Here is a 22,162-nt window from a genome sequence, read left to right on the forward strand (position 1 = left end):
GACGATATTCAGAAAGAAAAATAATATATGAAGTCTGTGATTTAAATACAAAATTTCATTTGTCTAACCTTCAATTCAGATATTCAATGAAAACCTTTTATGACAATAAATAAATAAACAAAATATGTTTTTGATAATTCCATGCCGTGTTTTCTTTGTATTAGCAATTGAATTTAATAAATCGAGTCCTACTTTTTTCGTCCATTAGTTTAAAAAAAGTTTTTATTGTATATTTGGAAGTGTTTGATATTTTTTTACTGGTTATTACAAAATTAGATTCATCAAATTAATGGGACGTATGAAATGAAATTGCATTTTGTTCACTTCAATCAACTTTTCTCCTTACAGAAAGAGATTAAATTGTTTATTTGTAAATTTCCTAAATATTTTTTATGTTTACTGACTTTTTTTTAATATTTACATTTTCAGGATATTGCAATGACAATTTCTAATTTGTGATCTCAAGATTTCTGACTGACTCTAGATTCTATTAAGTTCCAGACGGCTTTATTTTCCTGTGATTAATCCCAAATACTGTGGCAACACAATAATAGTTTGAAGAGCGCTGTGATAATCCACTCAAAATATATTTTATGATGTTTAAATCATGCCTCATGCTTTGATTGAGTTTAAAGATTACGAGATACATCTTTAGTAGTCTTTGTGTTAATTGATAAGTGGAACATTAAATAAATTATATTTTTTGCTAAATACATGAATCACTATTATGAAATATTCATTGCAATCAGAATATATTTGAAATACTTGTTTTGTGAGGTTAAGTCATCTTTTGGTAAAGTTTATGATCTCAAATATATTTTATAAATCAAAATATATTTAATAATATTTGAATCATGCCTGCTTTGTTTGATTTGTGTTTAATAATTATGAAATCCATCCTAAGAAGCCTTAAAGTAAACTTTTAAATAGAATATTAAATAATTTACCTAATTTCATTAAAAACATTCATTATTATACAAAATATTCAGTGGAATTAAAATAAAGTTATTTGAAGTATTTGTTTTGAGTAGTTAATTCCTCATTTGATATAATATTTATTCTCGAATATATTTTATAATATTTGATAATAATTTATATATTTTGATTGTGTTTAAATATTGTGATATTCACCTTTGTCAGCATTTGATAAGTGAAATATTAAATTAAATACCTTTTTTAATCAAAAACAGTTATCAATATTACAAAATAGGCAATGCAATTACAATAAATATATTTCAAATACTCGTTTTGAGAAGTTAAATCATCGCTTGATAAAATTTTTGTTCTTGCTTTCAAGAACAATGTTTTAAGAATTCAGAAGCATTGTCATTTTGTCAAAAAATTATCTTTATTGTTATTTGATAAATTGTTTTTATTTTTGACATAAAAAAATAATCCAAAAAAGTACGAATTTAATAACACATAAATTATTATGAGCATTTTTTTTATCACATTGACAATAAAGCATTTTATTGCAACAAAAAATGTAAACTTTCCAACCTAAAATGTAGTTGAAATTATGATTCACTCTGTCAGATAGCTCTTGAATAACTGCAAAATTATTTACCAAAATTCAAGGAGGTCTCACTGGTAAATGCGATATTAATTAAATAAATTGCCTTTTTTATAGAAGAATTTTATCATTATGCCGAAATATTTATTAATAATTAGCTAACGTTCCGATCACGATTTCGGTATTGAATGATCCCGGTTCGAATCCACCGGTTCAATTATCCTTCCGACTCAGGTGTCCTCTTCGTCCTTTGAACGCTACTCGAAACTATAAGTCTGCTCTCCAAAAGATCTCAACAAAACGGATATAAATATGAACTAAAAGTAAGCAAATCCCCTCATTGAGAGTTGAAATCTGTCTACACTGGTAATTGAAACAAGCTCTGACCTTTCTGCAAAAGAACTAGTATCCCAATTTGTAAAAATACACTTTAACCCCTTTTAAGGCGGTCTTACCACCACCTTAAAATATCTTGCAAGCATTGTAGCACCAAAACTAAACAGAAACGTTCAAAAGTGTCATGTTCAACACGTAATTTCCATTGTGTGCAGCTTCTTGTTTTATGTGATTTCACTAGAATATTTAAAAATAATGCATTTGCTAATTTACATTGTATTTGGTTTTTCTACCTCTTATTTCCTGTGTAATTAATACATTTTTAGTTTTGAAATAACTAATAATAAATAGTTTTACAAAAAATGTCTATTTATTTGTGAAATTATTTGTATTTCATATTTTTTTTTGTATTGAATAAATCAGTAAAATGTCATTGCTTGTATTGGGCGGTGGTAAATATGTTACCACCCCTGTTATACAGCCACAACAGCAAAATAAAAAATAAAAAAATAAAACTTTTTTTGGTCATAAATGAGCTTTATCTCTCTAATTATAGCGTAAAATGTAACTTTTGAAAGAAAACGGCTTGTGCCCGTTAAAGGGTTAAGATACCCTTTATTTGTAAAAAAACATGCCAAATGGGTGAAAACTTTTTATAAACTCCGAATAAGAACAATTATTCTTTTCTTTTAAATATTTTATTTTAAAGATCCCGTTATAAACTATTTCAGATGAATGTACATACTTTCTCTTTCACACACAGAAAAATACATACTCACACATAAACAAATTCACATAGATTTTTTAGCGGTAATTTTTTCAAACATATTGCTCAAGGAACTATATTCCAATGAAATAACTTTTCAATATCAACCTATATAAAATTGCTTTCGTCTTACAATGTATTCAATAATGAAACTCTTGTCAAACTTATTAAAACTCCATAACTGAAAGCTCATTAAAGTTAATCCATGATTCTATCTCAAACAACCCCCCCCCCCGAAACTCGCTAAAGGGGAGCCGTTATCTCCCATCCAACAATAAAACCCGAAGCACTTACAATTCAGTTACAACAAACATCCAGCAACAAAAAAAAGGAGGGCAAGCATCTCCCAATGTCCATCCAAGGCATCACATCACACGAGTGCCTGTTATCCAAGATATTAATCCCTTCAATATCTTCATTTACATATCTTGCGAGTCGTGGAAGCCCTCGCGGCCAAGCTATAGTCATTTGCCGCGATATATCGTTCAGGGCTACCCGTTTTACTTCGCTCAATAATTTTATGGAAGAACTATAAAGGGTACAGAAGGGAAAGGGGGGGATTGATGAGGCCGTGGGATGGGGGGAGGGCAGCCATTACATAAAACGGAGTACCCCGTCGCCTTTGTTGACCTGACTGGCGCCTATTGGCGCCGACCAGCCTACATTTCTACCCTACCCCCTCTCTCCCCTTGCTGCCGAAGCTCTTCGTCCCCCCTTTTAGTTCGATTGTCTACCAGGAAACGAGGGAAGTAATTATTGCTCTACTGCGCATGTGCGCAATCTTGGAAAAAAGGGGGGGGGGTATTTTGCGCATCTTCATGAAAGGAAAGAGTATAGTATATTTCAAGAAATTAAAGAGGGGAAAGGGGATGCAGAGATACTTGGCTTAATTACGGAGCGAGGAAGATCTTGTAAATTTTTCACAAGTTGTCTTGAAATCTAGGAGTTAGAACTATTGCTAGGAATAAGAGAATTGGCGAATTATTAGGCACGGATTATCAAAAAAGCAAAATAAGCTACTGCCTAAGTACCGAGAGATTTTTATTTTTGAGATATTTTCGGAATAATCTAATTTTGAGAATTTATTTCATTTGCAAGGTCGGTGCACTAGAACATATTCAAATTCAAATTAAGTATAGCTGAAAAATCTGGGTTTAGAGTCAAGGCTAGTTTTTAACAATGAAAAGCTATTGATTTTGGTGTCAAACAGTATAAAATTATTAAAATATCCTTATCTTTTTTACATTCTTGCAACAATTTATCACAGTTTTTTTTTTTTTTTTTTTTTTTTTTTTTTTTTAATAAACTGTGATAAAAGTTTCTATTTGTAAATCGAGATTTCTTTCTTTTTTTTCTTTTCCTCCTTTTTTCCCCTCACAATTAAATTCTATTAACATGAAAATTGAAACATGAAATATTTTTTATTGATACAAATTTTTGCATGTGAAATAAAGTTAGAAATCCTGCCCTTTGTATGAAAAAATCATCCTCTCTTAAAGAAATTTAGCCTTAAGTGAAACGTGGCGAAATTCGAATAGATCTTACATCTTATTTCTCTGTAACAGATGAATCATACTATTTAGTCACAATTCAAATTTGTAGTTATATTTTTATTTCAGCAGTTTTGAAGTAATTTTAAAATTAATATTATTTTAAAATCTACAATTTATTTTTGAACCTTTTAATTACACATGAGTATTTTATAGACAGTTGCATGACGATATTTTCTTATATATATTTATTTACCTCAAAAACGTCATACTTTCCTTGTTGGTTATTATTTTATTTTATCACTAGCCGACTTTGGCGATCAGTTGAGATTAATGGTTGCCGAAAATTTCCTCAGCAAAATATTTTTAAACTTGAAATTATGATTGAAATATAAGTTATATTATTTCAAAAGCTTTATACTATTCTGTTCATTGTGCTTTACATTTCTTTAATTTTTTGTCTACTTCTTTATTCATCCAGTTGTACAGTTTTTTATCATCCTGTTGTGCTTCCCACGGGAAAGGTTGTATCGTTGCCGGTAATGGCTCTTAGGACTAAACCTCAGTTTCTATCGATGCTCTTGTGGTGGTTCGGACATTCAGATTTATCCGGGTGCCTCAGGGCTGGTTGGAGCATTCGGAATATATGATTATTCATCCAGTTATATCACAGGAAAAAGCAACGATATTTTGAACTGGAGACACTTTAAAATTTTCCCACCATTGCCTGATTCTGAACTTAAACTCTAATCAAATTTATTAAAAGCATATTTCATACTGAATTTGGGAAAACAAGCCGAATTTTCATGTCTTGTTCATAACGGCGGAGAAAAAAAGCAGGGGTAAATATTAGTGCTAACTTTGCCAGCGGCTTGAATTTCACTTTAATAATAAAATATCTCATTATAAAATATGCTTAAAATATTTTTAAATAATTAAAAACAGAATTAAATTATATAGCAAAAAAAATTAATATCACTGAAAATATAATTTTTTTGAAGTTTTAGATGAGATAAAAATTATTTTTGTGCTGTTACAATTTTAGAAGTTAACACTGAAAAATTTCAAACTTTTGTTTGACTTTTGATTAAAATTCTAATAAAAATTTCAGAAAAATTGCTCCTAGCTGCACATTTCCATTCTTTAAAGTATGTATTTTCCGTGTTTGGTTGTTCCGAGTCGAATGGTCTGGCCTATAAAGCAGCAAGACACCTCCACACACATACTTGCACATGCGCGTGAATACCAACACACTTTTATCTTTATTATGAATAAAGATATATTCTTATCGGGGGTGGGGGGACATTTCAAATATGGGGATAAAAAATTGCCTTTTAAGTAAGCAGGAATTAGCTTTCTTGGAGGATGTGCAATAATGAGGGTGATTCCTGCTTAACAGACGCATCAACTACGACGGGTCGTACCTCTGCTGAAGGTCGTACCGCCATGTGGCTCTCATAAGCTGGGCTAGTTATGTGACAGAACAGAAATGTGTTATTTGTGGTGGGAAAGTTCATTCAAATTCTACGGTAGTGTGGGAACAGTAGCTAGCCTTCGTGGTCATTTTCTCACATAGGAAGTACACAAAAGGAAGATGCGGCAATAATTGGAAAATTCGTTTCAGAAATATTGAGGAATGTTTTCATTTTAAACGAACTTGAGATTAAAGAGACGCATTTATTTGTAAATGCATTTCTTCCTCTGTTCGGGCAAATATTAACTGAAAAACGCAGCAAACTAGAGGGGTTACATTTGGCTTGCGATCTTCAAGGATTCACTATTTAAATTCCTTATGAAAACTCCATTTTTGATATTGATAACCGAGTCTTAAAAATTTAAAGCTTTTTTTTAATACTTTTTTTTTCTTTTACTTTTTTGTATTTGGAGTATAGAAAAAGTATTCTAGACTTTTAAAAAAATAGAACTCGAGATTTTGACAAATCTTTACATTTTAGATTACCCTGAGTTTGAAAAATACATTTTTGGCATTATGCCTTCCTGTCCGTCCGTCTGTTTGTGACAAAGATGGATTAAGTTTTGCATGACAAAGATGAATGAAGTTTTGCATACGGTCTTTACATCGAGTTTGTGTATTTCTTGGAATTTTGAGCAAATTTCAGTCAGAAAAACTTTGCCTGTCCTGGGGGGGGGCAGGGGAGATTAAAAATTAACATACCTTAAACATGTATTTTTAGTAAAATGTTTTACACCATTAATATTGTAGGCTAATATGCATAAGTTATAATAATGTTCATCTAAATATTTTAAGTATGAGTTGCATGTTTCTTTTAAAAGTGTTTGGCTCTAAAAAGATTTACCTTATAGTACGGTTTCATAAATATTCCTTTGGTTTTAGGTTTGTAGTTTCTTAATACCTATTGTTATAATTTTTCCTTTCACTAACTCGTCACTTCATTTAATTCGCTAATTCATATATAATGACATTTTTAAAAATTGTGTTATACAAAGTTCACTATCGCCGGCCGATGACTCTCAGTGTGTGTGGTAGCTAGCACACGTATAAATCTGTCGTTATCACAAAGTCCTCCATGTCGAGAGTAATACCACTGAGGGTGCTGGCTCAGGGATGATCGTTCTCTGATTCAGGTCTAAATGACGATCTGTGGATGAGTGAAGTCGGCCCCGTAAAAAGGGCTGTGGCGTGTGTATGCTAAGTTGTACTCTTGGCCCTAGATGGCGCTACTGAAAAAACAAGAGAAAACAGGAGACGCACCCTTGGCTAAAAATCATTGACTTCTAAAATCAGTGGGCTTGTCTATGACAAGTGTCACTAGAAACAACAACTTTTTTTTTTAATTTTATCAACGCTGATTTGGTAAAAGTTTTTCAATGAAATATCTCTCAAGCGCTTTCTATCTTAGGAGGGCCGTCAATTCGGCTATCCGAATATAAATTAAAATAATAACTACAAAATTAAGGGAACTACATTACTGCTAAAATGTTGAACACAGATTTAACATTTAAATGCAGATGCTTAATAAATTTGGATCCATGTCCATTCAGAGGTTGAGCTTCTGTATTTCAATCAAGAGGTATTTTTCAAGAGGACTGTATTTTCAATCGATTTCTCAAAATCGATATAACTTAAATGCATGCAATTTGATATTGAAATTTATGACTACAATTTTAGTTCTATATTAAATTTCTTTTTCAATCCGTCAAAAGAAAAAAAAAAAGGCATACAAAGTTTACTTTCTGATATTTGTGTAGTAATCGCCTCCCAGCTATTCATCGCCGAAAATCGCATGCTTTCGTAATTATTTTCGCCAATGGCATGCGATTAATAACACACATGACCATTATTAATTTTTATTAGCTTATTTTATTAGTTTCTGGGAAACTATTCCAGCTCGATTCCCCCACCCCTCTTTTTGCATTTTTCAAAAGTATTGATTCTATTTTTAAGTAAAAATTTTTCCTTAACCTTCCACCTTTTTTTTCCCCCTTTTTTTTTTTTTTTTTTTTTTGAAAATTGCGCTGCGTAAAATGATTTTTTCTTTTGTTTTGAAAATCTGGCTCCATAAAAGTTCACCTTTCAATTCTATATGCTATTAGTTTGTGGGTGGTGTCTATGAATGGAGATTTACGATTGATACATATCAATTGCATTCTAAATGAAAAACTTTAAATAAAATATTTAAACTGTATGACTATGAGCAACTCTTCGAGGTGGATTAAAATATATCTCAACGTGCATGAAAAGCTAAACAAAAGGTGGAGCAGTTTTAACCCACAAAGCCCCAAAGGGTTAAGACAGCAGTTCGTATGTCTATTTTCATATTAAATTATTAGTTAAAACATTAAATTCTAGTACTTCCACTAACAACTTATTCCTTTGCTTTCATCACTGGAGGGTTTTCGCGGGAAGAATTTTTTTCAGAAGTAACCATTCTCAAGTTTCAAAGAAGTGAAGTGACCATTGCTACAGAAACATATAAATATTGATGGCAAAAGAAGGTTTGCAATCAGTATTTATATGTTTGTATGAAAGATGATAAAATTACAGAATTGGATTGTAGAATATGCAAATAAATGATTCTTTCTACATTTATACTTTCGTAATAAAATGAATAAGGAGGTATTTTTAAACGTAGTGGTCTGAGTAAACTTAATAATATGCAGTGCGATTCTGATTTAAATATGAGATTTAGGAAAGTAATGGTACCTGAAATTTACAAATCTTTGCCAGACGGGTTTAGAAATTCAGTACGATAAATTAAAAAAAAAATTATTAGAAGGCTAATCTTTTGCTGTATCCGATAGTCTACTGGTCTTCTTCATTTTGTCCTGTGATCTTTACAAACCATGCTATTAACAAATGCATACGAAAAATCTTTCAATAACTTTCAACACAAAATATAGAATTTAAAAAAACTCCAAGTTATTTTTATTAGTTTTATTAATTATTTGTTTATTATTGAGTTATTATTTTTTTATTTGTGTGTCCATTTGCCCATTTTTATTTGTAAGTCCGTTGACATTGTATTCAATTAAAATTCATATTGTATTTATGTATGTATATTTTATCGAAACCAAAATTAAAAATATGAACATATATTTAATTAGCTTTTTAAAATTGTGGAAATCATAGAAAATAATAATAATTTTTATTTAAAGTATATGTTTACTTAAAAAATCGTTTCTATTGTATAATAGTTGCTGGATTATCAATGGAAAACAATAAAAATTCTTAAAGCAGTATTTTTAGAGAATCAATGTATTGATGGAGATAATTATGATAAATATATGCTAACTAGAAGCCTCGATATTCATTTTACTTTGAATAAATAATTGAATTTCGTAAATTTATTTTTAATAAATGAAGTTTCTTTCGCGCAAAAAAAATTATAAGAGATATGATGTGGTGTATATTTTCAAATAAATAAATTCTTTGATAGAAATTAAAACCAATAAAAAAGTTTTTGGACAGATTAAATCAAACGATAAATTGCTTTTATGGGCATGCGCAATAAAGCAATAATCACTACGCGGAACTGCTTGGTCTGTCGTTTTTGTTGATGCATTTTCTCTCTCTCTCTCTTCTCATCGCATCTTTTTTCCGGGTTAGTGGACGATCCAATGTTTCCTATTATTATTATTATTTTATTTTCATTTTCTCCCTTTTTTTTTATTCCATCAGAGAATAGGGTTGTGGAGGGCGTGCAAAGTGGGAGTTCGGTTCTTTTTTCCCCTTCCTTCCTCATTTTTTTAAACTGTCGAATTAAGCTGGGGATGTCCGAATCGATTTTGCGCAGACGATTTAATTTTGGGGCTTGCAACAAAACAATTTGGGTTTTTATTTATTTTTTTCTTCGATAGACGCTAGCACTTAAAAGTATGGATGTCATCGGGTTAAATTTCTGGAAGAAATTGTCGACGATTTGTTGTCAAAACATGTCGCGTTAATTGATAGTTTGAGATACCACAGTAAAAAAATAATAAAAAGATTTTTTTTAAAGAAAAAGGAGGGGGCGTTTGGATGTCGTTTAGAAGTGTTTGCCCAAAGAACTTTAAAAGATGGTACCATAATTTTATGGATGCTGTTTTCAACACTTTGCATAGTGCAAGAAAAATGGGATGGTTTGTTTGTTTTGTAGGGTTTTATGGTCCAAGAGCCATGTTTGGCTATATTACGCCAAGCAAAAGATAAAAAGAAATTATTACAAAAAAACAGACTTATTAAAGTAACAAAATTCGGGATAAAAATTACATAAAACATGACACAAGAAATATGGAAAGCATTACTGGTGGTGTAAAGACAAAGATTTAAACAACAACAAGTTGCAATGACAAAGCAAATAACTAAAAAAAATTGGGTCTTTACCACTTAAATGCTCAACTTTTTCAATATATATTTTAATAATATCACCCATTTTCCGCGTGTGCTATCTTTTTTATTTATTTATTTGATTAATTCTATGAGTATAAAACACTTCATGTATTTTTGGATGCAATGAAGTTTTGATACCGAATTACATTAGATAAAAAAATGGCTCTAATAAACAAAAACTACAAATAATATTAATTAATTTGCGTCTTTAGTATAAATAACTCATTAACGATATAAGAGTAAGTATATAGCACCTACAGAGCACACTGTGACCTGAAGCAGCGCCGTAGATCATTCGGCTGTCCTAACGCATTGACAACGACCACACTGAAGGAATTTTTTTTCAGTGGAACGTCTGAAAGCTATTTATGGAAATTGATTTTAATTTTATCAGAAAATAATGCACACTTTACAAAATTCATGAGTGGGATTAGTACCTACGCCCACAGAGTGATCGGCGACCTAAATTCTTGCCTTAGGCTCGGCCATTCAGATGCATTGATGATAACCATGGCGAAGAGAATGCTGCTTTTCAAGGAAACGTTTGAAAGCTCATAAAAGTCAAGGGATATGTCCTAATAACGCGTTGGACCTCCTTTTACCCAGTGACGTGCAAGAACATGACATGGCATGACGTCAACAATTCATTGAAAGATCTCTTCAAAAACATTGAACCATGCTGCCTCTGTAGACGTCCACAATTGTAAAAGTGTTGCAGATACAGGATTTTGTGCACGAACGGATCTCTCTATTATGTCGAATAAATATTAGATGAGATTCATGTAGAGCTATCTAAGTGGTCAAATTATTCTGTAGAATTGTCCAAAATCGTGAACAGCTCTGATCCGGTGACCTGAAGCATTTTCATCCATAAAAATTTCATAGTTGTTTCGGTTCATAAACAGCTGTAAGAAGTCTCCAAGTAGCTTAATATAACCCTTTCCAGTCAATGATTGGTTCGGGTGGACATGAGGACCCAGTAAATTCTATGTAAAAACAGGTCATACCATTACGGAGTTACCAGTAGAGGAGGCACAGTGTCGCGTTGACAACTTAGGTCCACGGCTTCGTAGGGTTTGGGCTACATTCAAACCCTACTTTCTGCTCTTGCCAACTAAAAGCATGCATCATCTGACCAAGCCACAATTTTCCAGTTAGTCTACGATCCAATCGATATGACTACGAGCCCAGGAGAAACGCTGTAGACGATGTGCTTTATTAAAGGCAATCGAGTTGGTCTTCTGCTACCATAAAACCAAATTTCACCATACTGTCCTAACGGACACGTCCGTCTTACCTACCACATTGATTCCTGCTATTATTTCATGCAGTGTCTCTGATCTGTCTACACTGACAATATACACACATTCCGATGGTTACGATCTTTAAATGCAGGCGATCGGCCACTGCGTTTGTCAGTGATGAGAGATTATGCCTGAAATTAGGTATTTTCGGCAGACTCATCACACTGTAGATCGCTGAATGCTGAATTCCTTTACGACTTCTGAAATGAAATATGCTATGCCTCTAACTCTAACTACCATTCTGCATTCAATGTCTGTTAATAAGTTCCAAATACAATTCCGCGCTCAGTGTTTGTTAATTCCGTCGAGCAACCATAATGACGTTAGAAACATTTTCATGTGAATCACTTGAATATAAATGAAAGCTAATGATAATGCACGACCCATTTATTCATTTTGTATACGATATTACTGCTATCTATGTATTTGCATACATCTATCCAATGACTTTTGACACCTCAATGTAGAAAGTTATTTGAATTTTATAAAAATCAATATCCTCTCATTATAAAATGTTAAGAATGGGATTAGAACGCTCGCCCACAGAGTAGATTACCACGTGAACGCAGCAATTTAAAAACTTAGGCCCATCTAACGCACTAATTAAGAAAATACCAAAAAAAAAAATGTTTTTCATGGAACTTTTGAAAGCTTTTATAGACATTTGTTTTAATTTTATAGAAATAAATATGTTCCCACTTTGTAGAATGAGGAGTGCGATCCGAACAACTCGCCTGTAGGATGGACTAAGAAATTAAATAAACTATTTAAAAGTAAATTGTAGTAACAATTAGAACGTTTCGTAAAATCTGCCCCAGTGTGATGTTAAAATAAGTTATAGGGCCAGATTATTAAATAGGCAAAGAAGGTGAACTTCACAACATCAGGGGGCCCGAAGTTCTTGAAAATTTTGAAAATTATTTCATTTTGTACTTTTATTTAATTATAAAGACCGCGCCATCGGACATATTCAAATTAAAATTATTTCGTTTGAAATGAATTTTGAATAATATTCCAACAAAATTTCTAATTCATTTAGAATATTTCAACATTCTAACGTTTTTATAATTTGGGAAAGTTTTTCCATTTCTATTAATTAAAAATTTTTCTATTGCTTCTATTGTTAAATTCTATTGTTTAAAAATTTTCAGCTTTCTTTTTACTATTTTGTTTAAAATTACTGCTAAATTTCAGCTCTGTATTTTATGCGAAATATATTAACATCAGCTTTTTAGAAAATGGAAGCAATTAAGGAGTTATGCAATTTCAGTTTGTAAAAATTTGCGACTTAAAACTGTTTATATAAATAAAAGTTTTGACAGATTGGAAAGGAAAAAAGGGTCCCGAAATTTACAATGTCTAAGTGCTCTTAGAAGGCTTATTTCGGCCTTGGCAACAACAAATTTCTTGTGGCCAATTAAAAGAGCATATAAACAAAAAGTGTTCCTTGAATAATTATCAAGTTGATATTTTTTTCAAAATTGTAACTGCAACTGCAGATTAATGAAATGAAATGAGATGATAACAAATGTCACATCTAGAAATAAAATGCTACTTTTGACTATTTCTTGTTTAGTGAATCACACTCCAGGTCCATTAAATGACACTCAGATTATTATTGTAAGCATTCAAATTATTCAATATGAATATATTTATCTTTCATTTTAAATTAATTCTTTCCTCCCGCCTCCAAAAAAAAAAGTGAGAACCCTATTCTTTCTCTGGGTAAAGCGAATTGAAACAAATTCAGGTTATGACATAAAAGCAAACAACTCAGCGCCCTCTATCAACATGGTTTTGTACTAAACAAGATTTTATCCCTAAAAGCAAAGGGTGTTTTTTTTTTTTTTTTTTCGCACATCTTTGAATAAATTGTAATACTAATAAAATAATTACATAAAATAAATTTTAGAGTTTTCAGAAAAATATTTTTAAAATTTTTTTCAAAAGTATTATATAATGCTGGTTTTAATGAATTACTTTATTTAAATTATGATAGCTAATAATATAATTAGTTTTTCTTTTATGTCTTTCTATTTATTATGCGAGTTAAATTCTTCATAAATCTGTCTATATTTATTTTTTTATGATCGTAGCAACATCTTCCGTGCTGGAGACATTTGTTTTAAATTCTGTAAATCAAAGAAGGAAAATGAAGAAACAGACACTTTTCAATTAAATTATCTTGAAAAGGATGTACTTGAAATAATTAAAATACTTAAAAAGATTCGAATAAATACAAAATAACTGCTTAATGTGTAAACTATGAATATTCCATTTTCTGTTTAATATCAAGTAGGTATGCAATTGCAAAAGAGGAAAACTAATAACTCTATTCTGCAATTTTAAAAATGGAAAAAATGAATTCAAATGCTTATCAAAATATACTGAAAACGCCATATTTCAAATTAATTGTATTTAACATAATGTTTGATTAATTGTAGATTGTGGAAACAAAATTTGACGCCACAGAAAAGCCATGCGTTATAAATAGTCCGGAATATAATCTAAAGGATGTCCAAAAATTAACGCAAGATTTGAATTCGCAACCATTCATGCAGTAAAGTGTTGGCAATCCTATTTTAAAAAAAAAACATTTGACATCTGATAGCTTAGGGCTAGTAATAATGGAGCGTTACTCGATAGAACAACGTGTTTCATTGTTGAGCAATAAACATAAGTAATGAAAATCAAGGAGCCACAGTTCGAAAATTTGAGAATTGACCCCCTAGATCATGTGATTTAACACCGTTGGATTTCTTTTTATGGGTTTATCTGAAGTTAAAGGTTTATGCCAACACAAGTCCACAAGCGAAACGAAATTCAGTCACATTTATGCAAAACAGGCATGGAAAATTTCGAAAAGAGTGCGCATATGCCACTAAAACTGTGGAGGCCATTTTCCCTATGTGTTATTTCATACATAACCCTATCCTGTGTACTTTACGATTCAATAAAAATATAACAATTTAAAGAAAAAAAAACTGCGTTTTTCATTTAATTCAAATCTTGTGTTAACATGTTGTTCCATAGAGTAACGCTCCATTTTTACTAACCCTAAACTATCAGTAGTCAAATGGGTTTTTTGATAGGTTTGCCAACACTTTACGGAACGAATGGTGGCAATTTGAAATCTTACGTTAATTCAAGTTAATCTTGCGTTATTCCTTTATAAGTGGGTTTTTTTGTTTTTTTTTTGTGAGTAAATTATATGTTTGAATATAATTTGGTCTTCTAAATGATATTCTTTAGAGTGAAGCAGTGTAATCATTATGAAAATTTCTTTAAATTTATGGAGCTATTTCTAAGCCTGTAAAATAATTAAAAATACTAACGACAGCAGCAATTGGTTACTAATAATTTCGTACTTATTTTCAGCCTAAATTGTTACAAATTTGAAAACAAAAAGAAAAAAAGAAAGGTAAATTGGAAAATGTATCTTCCAATTGTTGATAAGCAAATTCTTTATTTCAAATACTTTACAACTCTAAATTCATCCCTATAGGACTTCAAATTTAATTACCGATTTCAGAGGCTCTCTACATCAATTTGTAATAAGTATCTTTTTCTATTTAGAGATACCACTATGTTACAGGTCACACTGTATCTCATTACAACCAGCAATGTGTGCCGAATATAGTGGCTATATAATGTTTGCAAAACATTAATTATCAACGAATTATATTTTCATGGCCGATTTTTTATCTGATAAGAAGAAATGGAAGATATTGTAAAAATAAAAAACTGACTTCGGGACTCAAGATTTGATGAACTGGTTTGACTAACAGAAATTAATAATTTCCATCATTAAATTATAATCAATATAAATTAATAATAAAGTCGACAAATTAAAAATTTCGATTAAATTTCCAGAGAATTTTTTCAGTCATGTTAAGCAATGAATAGAAAAATTTGTATAGCTGTGCATTCTTTGCTAACAATTCAGTTGCTAGAAGGTCAATTTTGCTGGTCGTCTTTTGCTAGTTCTTTTGTTAGAAGCTGCCACGTTATTCAATGACGAAACGAAAAAAAGAGAACATTTCGAATTGCTTCACTGAATCTTTTTACTGTTGCACTTAATTAAATGGTTTGCTAATTAATGCAACTGCAAAATATTATTAGAAATGGTCTAGAGAGAATTGGTATTCCATCAAGCCAAAGAAAATAGATATAAAATAAATCAAGCCTTTACATCTAATATTTTTTAACCAAACAGAAAAATTATCGCCAAATATTTAACCGCCATCAGATGGGTAATCCTTATGCCTTAACTATTCCATATTAATAGTTTAAAAAGTCAATAATCTAGGCGAACAAACTGGTCACCAAAGGTAGTTACTAAGTGCATGTTTTGATTAAAAATGCTTTAACTATTTCTTAAAGAACCAACAATAAAGCGCGTCGTTCTTTCTTCGGTTCATTGTTATTATAACTGCAAAATCGTACATTATCAGCAGTCTTTTATAAGTCTATGACTTATTCAGGCCTTTTTTTTATCTTGAACTTTTATAGAAGTTTCTCTTAAAAATTTTTACAACGAGTTATAACTGATTCAAATAAAAAAAATATCTCAGCTGTTTAAAAAAGATAGTATCTTTTGATGTGAAAAAGACAGAACAGATGTACGATAGCCAAAAGTTTGAAATAAAATCGTCTGGCGTGGCAGGATTCCAGACGTTGAGAGAGAGAGAGAAAACTGAAATTAGTTGCATTTTTGAATCTGGCGGGAATCCAGATATTTCGTATGTCAACTCTATAAAGAACTTTTAACTCATGCTGGTGAAATATCCGCTGGCAATGTCAGGTTTTATGAAATGTTGAATATGGATAATAATCTTTAATCCCACGCAATTTATGAATATGCTATAAAATTTTCTTTTTCTAATATTCGTCAAAAATTCTTAAATATCATTTTCATGTCTATTCTTATCTTATTATATATTATTCATATATAGTCTTATATTATAGTCTATATCATATAGTCTTAGTCATTATCATAGTCTTAATATTATATGTCATTTCATGTCTATTTCTTTCTTAGCATTTGCAAAATGGTGCCATATTAGGCTAATGCCAATAAACACCCCTTCAAATAAGCAGCCTTAATTTATTTTTAGAATCCATCTAGAGTTTTGTAATGGAAGTTGCTGGAGTGGTATCTCCGAAACTTTCTCTTATGAGCTCCAATAAAGGTATTTGCCCCCTTCTCTTGGGCAAAATTACGGACCTTAGATAAGATTGAAAATTCCTTACATGGCATTGGTGAACAATAGTTACGAAATATGGATCCCTAGCATGAATCAAGAGGTTTTGTTGAATATATCACAAGAATATGTATTTTAGACTCGTTTTTATGAGTCAATGGACACCAAAATTTGACACGAAACTAAAGTTATAAGGTTATATGCTGAAGTTCATTGATTTAAGTCATTGCAATTATGAGTTATTGTGCTTACATGCATGAGAAAATACAGACCTACAACCGTTTCACGGATTTAGTTTCAATTTTGATAAGTATCTACATTTTGGAAACTAAACCTGTGTGCCAAATTTTATTTCATACGCGTACTCGAACAGTCAGGCAGATTTCCAGGGAATGGATTTTGTTAAAAATTAGATAGAAATCTACAAATTTAGTTATTAATCCCGTATACTAAATTTCAGTTATCTAGTTCAAAGCGTTTTTGACTTATCGTGCTCATAGATTGATAAATGCACATAATTCCAAAAATGTGTTTTGGGGACTCAGAGAGGTCTCAAACATGGAAAGCCGTCAAAATTTCGTGTTTGAATTCTTTGATGCTTACAATATTTTTTCATGTACTTCATGCACGAGAAAGTAATAAAAAAAGAGTCATAACGATATAGATAAAGATAACGTAGAGTTAGATGTTAAGCTGCAAGTGCAGTCATATTTGAGCACTTGAATTTACCAACATTGTTCAAATACATAAAATTTCCCATGATGTATTCGAAGTCCGATTTGGTTTAGTTTAATTTTTTGATACAAGGGTCATAGATTTGGTCATGCTGCACAAGACTAGGTAAAATTCTTTCAAGTTAAAATTTCGAAATTTCTTGGTATATGGAACAAAGTGGGATAAAAATTAATAGTAGATAATCTTCAAAAAAAAAAAAAAAAAAAGGAACGTAGACTAAATATATGAATAAAAACCAATTCATTTTAACAAGGGTAAGAGGGTATCATGTGGAGTTTTTTCTAGTAAAGTAGATAAAACAATATTATTAAATTTTTTTTAAAAATGTAAATGCTGTGTATAAAAATTTGGGCATTCAGAAAGTGTATGTTGGCCCACAATCCCAACATGGGAAATCCGAAGAAGTGCATTAAGAAATATAAGAAGAGATGTGAATGCTCTTAAATTGCTCCAGATATCCGAGAACTCATACTGAAGAATTTTTCTGGAAGATTTTGAGAAAAACTAACAAAACGTGTGTCCAGAGGAGAGACAACCATGAGATGTTTTTTTTAATTGATAATATATAAAGAATAATTATATAATATGAAATGTAACTATTAATACAACTGTAATTTATTATATGTAACTGTAAATGTAAGGAATCCTATTTGGAATACGTAGCTAATAATCCCATACATAGATTGTAAGTAAATTTAAATTATAGAGGGGTTTATAAAGTGAACCCTATTATAGAGAACCTTATAGAGTATACTATCTTAAAGTACTCAATATTAATTAAGCTAATCGTGGTGTACTGCAATCACCACTCATCCATCTTAAGGAAGTCACTTATTTGTGGAATAAATAATTGAGTCGTCTTTGGCTGGTTCACCGGATGTTTTGGTTGCGTTTGTTTCCAAATAAATCTCGTCGATATAACTTAATTTTTATGATTCCCTTAAGAAAATATTTTTAAGAATTGAATTGAGGCAGAAATTAAAATTGTGTTAGCTTAACAGATCAACACTTATTCTGTATATTTCGTATATGAACCATTTCAATGAAGTCAAGTCCTATGACATCATAGCGTTCAGAAACGTATTTGTGCTGTTCATCTAACTTCAAACTTTCGTGGTAAAGTAATTTCACCTTTTTTATTTGTATTGTAAGCACAATATGTCGAACACAATCCTTTTTCTTTTGCTTTCAACAATGTCAAAGAAGAAAAAAATCCATGATTAGCTATTTGGTAAAACAATGAAAACGATTTGAATTTTAGAACAACAATGTTACCTATTATACATAAGTGATAAAAAAAATTATTTTTTGTTGCTGAAATTCAGGAAAAGTTTACACGATTTTCAAATTGATATAATTAAAAATACAATATTTTGAATTTTAAGATGGTATAAAAATTACTTTTGAACAATAATATTTATTTAACTTTTCTTATTTTATTAAACACTTTTAATTAATAAATTATAATTAAATTTTTTTTAAAGATTGCTCCGAGGTGCAGAATTTCCAACTTACAAAGTATACCTGTGCTAAATTTAGTAGCTTTAGATGTAATAATCTGTCCTGTACAGCGCCAACACACACACACAATGAGAGAGACCCATTACTCTTTATTATTAGTAAAGATAGAAAGTGACATCGTAATAGTTTTGGCTACTCGGAATCATTTAGTTTCTTTTATAAATGCCTTTTCACCTTTTGCTAGAAGTGTTTCTTTTTAACAATCAATTTTTTTTAAGTATATTTACTTTTTTCCTTTTGTTTGCTTACTCCATAGGAGGTTTACCCTATAATTTAGAGTTTCTTTTCTATTACCCTCACACCAAACTTAACAATGTCGGTACAGTCGCTCATTTATGATAACTGCTAGGCGTCCGATTGATGTATGGAGGGATTGAATGGATAGTGTTGTCGCTTTTGGAGTCTGGTAGCTTGGGTCCTACCCTCCTCCATTACATTTATCACTAATGCGCCACTACTTCCGACCAATTATTCTGTCGAAATAGCAGCTGAGGTCTATGAGCTACGGAGTCCAGCTTTCCAAGTCCTTTAATTACTTCCTAATGCTCCGAGATCTCGCTCATTTCGTGTCGAGGTTTTTTTTTCTTTTGTTTTCGATTTCATTTACTGTAACAGGAAGTCATAAAAATACAAACACATTTTTTTTTCTTTTTTAAAGTAGCGATGGTTAAAATGAAAACCTCTTTAAAAAAATAACCATAATAATAATGATGATGATGAAATTTCTAACAAAATAAGGAATGCATGTTCAGACTATGATTTTCAATATGAATATTGATAGATATGTACTATAACTGAGCAATCGTCATATACTTATACAGTTTTTTTTATTTTACAATTATTACTATAAATGATCAGTTTTATTACATAATTATTGTAGAATTACATTGTGAAATCTCGTGTTAAGTATGCAAAATCATAGAACTAAATCTGAGTATCATAAAAAATATAAAATTACTTTCTTCGTATTTCTCCATGTTCTGATTAAACAAATTTGTATGCAAATTAGTTTAACAGATTTATATAAAATAAAAAAAATTTAGTCATTTGTTTCTAAATGTTATTGATGTGCATAAAGTGATGCAATTATTTGATTTTATTGAAATACGGTCAGTTCAAGCTCTCAAAATGACATGACTTATGCTACTACAAATGATGAATCTATGCTGGTGTGCCACTGTTTGCACTGTAAAAATATCTTAATTGCTCATATAGAAATAACTACTTTTTTTATATACATACTTTTTTTAATATAATTTTAGATTAAATTATTGTATTTTGTTTTTTATTTAGTCTTTAAACTTCGTATAATTGATTTAATGTCGTTTTATGTTTTCATTAGTATAGTTCATTTTCTCTAATGTTATAGAAATTAGTCTTATAAATCTAATCTTAATAATATTAAAGTTTTAAAGAAATTCTCTCTTAGGTGATCTTATTTGAATTATTTATTAAATTACTTATCACTCTTTACAAAGATAGTTAACATTTCGGATTTAGAGACGGCAACGTCGTGATATTTCGGAGTTCCGAGGTGTGACAAAGCGGTCACGAGTACCTCCACATCCTGATTTGGAATAGCAATTAAAATTTGTACGTTTAAGGGAAAGATTAAATTAATTGAACTAGTTTAAACGAGAGCATAAAGCTCTAACGTCATGAAATTTGATATAATTATTTATTTAATTGTTATGATCAAATTATTAATAAAGAAATAATATTTTGATTATTTATGGGAGGGATAGAGAACTTAAGACATTTTTGTGCACCATGGGGACTGCTATAATTAACAATTTTGGTTAGTTATTTTCGAAAAAAATCGAGAAAAATTTAACGCGTGTGACTCATTGTAGCTATCTGAGCCCGAAACAGAAATAATTTTGAAAAATTTTAATTCACCAGATTGGCAATGGAGTTAGAGATTCTCGGTGTTTTTACAGATGGAAAATTAATATAAATATCGTAGATTGTAGCCCTAGGTCTTTTCATAGAGCTGATCACAGAAGAATCAAATGCTGATAGTTGAAATAATTCGTTGCGAAGGTTTAGAGAACATGTTTTAAGGCTTATATTGGCTAAAAGACTAATATTCGAATTTGTACAAATTACATTCCTCGGTTTTTGTGTGGCATGAAAATCGAACTAAATTAAAAGAATATATTGTAATTTTGTATTTATTATTATTTGTTTCAGAAGGTTAATTCTTATTTTAAAAAAAAGGGGGGGGGCTGGCATTTTTTTCGTTCTAAAGATTTTTTTCGGATACTTTTAAAAATTCAAGTTCATATGTACATTATTTAAAAGCTAATTTGTTTTGATTTTGCAGTTGAAAAATAATGCTACTTAAAGTTACTTATACGTGAATAAGTTAAATTCCTTTCACGCTCTAAGCAGAGCATTATCCGAAAGTCTGGTAAAGAGATAAAATTGATTTGAGCACAAATTCAACTCTCGCCAGAAATTCAATCAAGAAAAACGAAGTTGGAAAAAGATTTGTCTAAGAAAATTATCTTTGGCCACAGTACCACCAAATGAACATATTTGAATTATAGTAACAGGCAGTTTATCGAAGTTTTCTCTGAAATTATTTTCTGGCCTCAGCTTTGCTTATTAAAGATATTTCTAGTCTTTATCTGTATATCTTGCTTATTAAATATATTTCTAGTCTTTAGCTGCATATCTTGCTTATTAAAGATTACTCTAGTCTTTATCTGTACATCTTTTTTATTATAGATATCTCTAGTTTTTATCTGTATATCTTGCTTATTAAAGATAGCTCTAGTCTTTATCCGTATATCTTGATTATTAAAGATATTTCTAGTATATCCGTATATCCTGCTTATTAAAGATATTTCTAGTCTTTACCTGTATATCTTGCTTATTAAAATTATTTCTAGTTTTTATCTATATATCTTGCTTATTATAGATATCACTAGTCTTTATTTATATGTATATCATGCCTATATAAGACGTTTCTAGTCATTACCTGCATATCTTGTTTATTAAAGATGTTTCTAATTTTTTTCGGTATACTTTCCTTATTAAAGATATCTCTAGTCTTTATCTATATATCTTGCTTATTAAAGAATTTCAAAATGGAAAAGCGAAAGAAGATTGGCGTAGTGATTTTATCTATAAGCTCTCTTCATTCAATTGATTTTAAAAGTAATTTAGAAATTTATTCAAACGAATATAACTGCTTTAGAATTAATTGGAATTCACTGCTTAAAAGAATGTAGTAATTAATTTTAGGGAATTAATTAATAATTTTGCAAATGTTATTAGAATTTATTTTTAAATGTTACATAAAAACTAAATAACTATTTCTGAAATTGATCATCAGCAGCACGCTTGCATTCAATTGTTTAAAAAAATTATTACATTTGCTTTACTACTTTAATACTTTGAAAGTTTACTTAAAGTTATTTGAGCTATTTTTTTT

Source organism: Argiope bruennichi, chromosome 7 (assembly GCF_947563725.1).
Source record: "Argiope bruennichi chromosome 7, qqArgBrue1.1, whole genome shotgun sequence".
NCBI classification, from domain to species: domain Eukaryota; kingdom Metazoa; phylum Arthropoda; class Arachnida; order Araneae; family Araneidae; genus Argiope; species Argiope bruennichi.